A 3179-nucleotide genomic window follows, 5' to 3' on the forward strand; every position below is an offset into this window, starting at 1 on the left:
GAATTTGACTAATCCAATTTTGACCGACCACATCTTCGTCTTTCTGAAAAAAAAAAGGTTTTTTTGGTACGGTCTTTAGAAGTTATGGCCGAACCCCGGAAATGGATTTCCTACATAGCTCAGGTTATATGAGAATTCAGGCCACTTGTAGTTCAATACGCTTGATTTAACGCACGAGTTTGAAAGAATTCAAGGTCATCCCGATATCGGATTACCCAGAGATCAGAATACTCGGGAATAAGATTTGAGAGTGAATGTTGCAATACAGCCGAGTTTTCAACATTGATCCCGCCTGCATATTCCTCAACCTAGGAAATCAGGCTGCTTGTAGTTCGACTCAATCGGTTGAAAAGGAAATCTCTTGTGCTAAGATATCCTTTGGTTCTGGAAGAGTGACCAATCAGTCGAGTATGAAAAAGAGGCTTGCAACCTCTTAGTCATGAATGTGGCGCGCTTCACACCCATAATTAAGACCTTACACGGACATAATTTCCAAAGCTCTTGGTGCGTCATCACTCAGATTGGAAAACTGCTCCCGATAGAGACCAAAAATTTCGGATGCGAAACTGAAACTGACAAACCTAAAGATAAACCCACATGCCTTCTGATAGGGGTGTGGTTTGATTGTGGTGGAAGTCGCTCCTCTGCTCGCGTCCTAAGAGTTTGGCACTCCTCTTTGGACTATGTCCCAGTTCGCTGCTAAGAAAAAGTTCCACGTTGTGCTGCATCCTAATTGATGTCGTCCGCACCTGTGGTTCGTTTTGAGAATTCATCCTCTTGGATGCTCTCGGCAAAGACTGAGATAAACTCATTAGCATAAAAATGCAATTCAAATGGGAGACAGTGTCTTTTACCATGTTGACACTTAATTGTTCTCCTTGAAAATTTGACGTCAATCCCATCGAGTTTGACGTAAAGCAAATAAAGCTTGTGTCTTATATTTACCATATAATCTTCAATGTACTCTTCTTTTGATGTCAAAGCAATAAAATAGGCTGATGTAATAAGTTGATAATTCTCTTGATGTCGTTTTTGCAAAGAAAATAATGCAGTCGATGTTGATCTTTATGTGATGGGTAAATCTTTTTCCCGCGATGTATGAATATCTTTTCGCAATGCATGAATCTTCTCTTGCAATGCATGACTTCTCCGCGATGCATGACTCTTTCCGCGATGCATGACTTCTTTCTCTTGCAATGCATGGTTTCTTCTTCTTGCTATATATTAATCTCTTCCCGCGATGCATGACTTCTTTTCTGCGATGCATGAATCGTTCTCTTGCAATGCGTGAATTATTCGCGATGCGTGACTTCTTTCTCTTGTTATGCATGACTTCTTATTCTTGCTATGCATGAATCTCCTCTTGCAATGCATGAATCTCTTTTTCTCGCGATGCATGAATCTTTTTCTCGTAATGCATGAATCTTTTCTTGCAATGCATGAATCTATTTTCTCGCGATGCATGAATCTTTTCTTGCAATGCATGAATCTTTTTCCGGTGACGCTTGAATTTTCTCTTGCAATGCATGAATCTCTTTTCTCGCGATGCATGAATCTTTTCTCGCAATGCATGAATTTTCTCTTGCAATCCATGAATCTCTTTTCTCGCGATGCATGAATCTTTTTCGGCGACGCATGAATCTTTTCTGATGATGCCTCCTTGATACCGAACGAAGGTAGCGCTTCACCAAGCGACATATGTGACCTTCTGGGTATCTTTTGGATGGCGGTATCGTCTCAATCGACAATATAAATAACAATGACCCTCGGAGTAGTGGTATCATCTCTTTTGACAATACGATATAAATGACTCTCTGGGTAGTGGTATCGTCTCATTCGACAATAGAATATAAATAACTTTCAGGGTAAGAACATTATCATATCTGATAATATAATGCAGATGAATACCTTCCAGGTATCTTTAGTGGCTGGAAAGTAATAATATTTCTTTCTTCAAGGTTTTTTCATTTGTTCCATCTCCGAACATAATTGTATGTTCATTATGAACCTTGCCTTGCTGAGAATTTGAATAAAGCAATGCCACTCATATTCCCAATCCTTGGTATAAGAAGCGTAAAATATTTCCTGCATCTACAGGGAGGTTGTCGATTTGGGGGCTCTTCGCCCTTTTGACTTCTCCATATTCATTGAATGGGAGAATATGCCGATCTTGAGGCAAACTTATAGACCTGCATCCACAGAAAAATTGTTAGTTTTTTTAGAAAATGAACTGATCTGTGTCGATCTTTTCAGTTGTCTGCTCCTTGTTTTGCTGTCTCCGATTGATTTCTCCGATCTCCCGCTTCTTGATAGATAAGACAAAACATTTTTATGCAAAAATAATTGAAACATGGAGGAATTTTTAAGGAAATAGATTTTCAAAAGTAGTATTTGGAGAAAGTCACTGCCAAGTGCCATGTCACGTCAAGCTTAATGAACGCCATTTGGAGGTGATGTCTCGAGATCTATCTGATTACTTGCTGGGAAGTATTCAAAGTTGCTTTAAATTGTCAATAGACCCTGTTGAAATTTTGAGGCTATCCTCAAAATTTCTGTCCCAGTTAACTGTCTTGGCTTATCTCGAACGGTTGGCGAGTAAATCATGGAATTTTTGAGATCTTTTTAAAAAATTCTATCCCAGTTGCAAATCTCAAAGTAAATTCAGTCTCAACTTTGTTGGAGAGATCTTCTTCTTGAGAATTTTTGAGTCCCTCTCAAAAATTCTGTCCCAGTTTCTATTGTAAAAGAAATAGAAATCTTACGGGAGATATGACCGAACCCTTGTGGCGCCTACGTATCCCGTTGAGGCAGGAATCAGGTCAAACGTAGTTCCCCCTCTCGAGGATTAACAAAATAAGAAATTACAAAGAACCAACCGAGGCCGACATAGGCCGCCTACGTATCTCATTCTTGAGAATTCAGGTCGAACGTAGTTCAAAACAAAAGGATAAAATTTTGAACAAAATGATTACAAGCAAATGAACAATTACAAGGAAATAACATAAACACAAATTGAAGCTTCACACATAATATCTCTTGACAGCATCTGAGTTGATTGGTTTCGGCCATTCGGTGCCATCCATCTCCGACAGGACCAAGGCACCTCCAGATAATACTTTGCGAACCATGTAAGGTCCTTGCTAATTTGGTGCAAATTTCCCTTTATACTCCTCTTGATG

Source organism: Solanum tuberosum, unplaced genomic scaffold (assembly GCF_000226075.1).
Source record: "Solanum tuberosum cultivar DM 1-3 516 R44 unplaced genomic scaffold, SolTub_3.0 scf00219, whole genome shotgun sequence".
Classification (NCBI taxonomy): domain Eukaryota; kingdom Viridiplantae; phylum Streptophyta; class Magnoliopsida; order Solanales; family Solanaceae; genus Solanum; species Solanum tuberosum.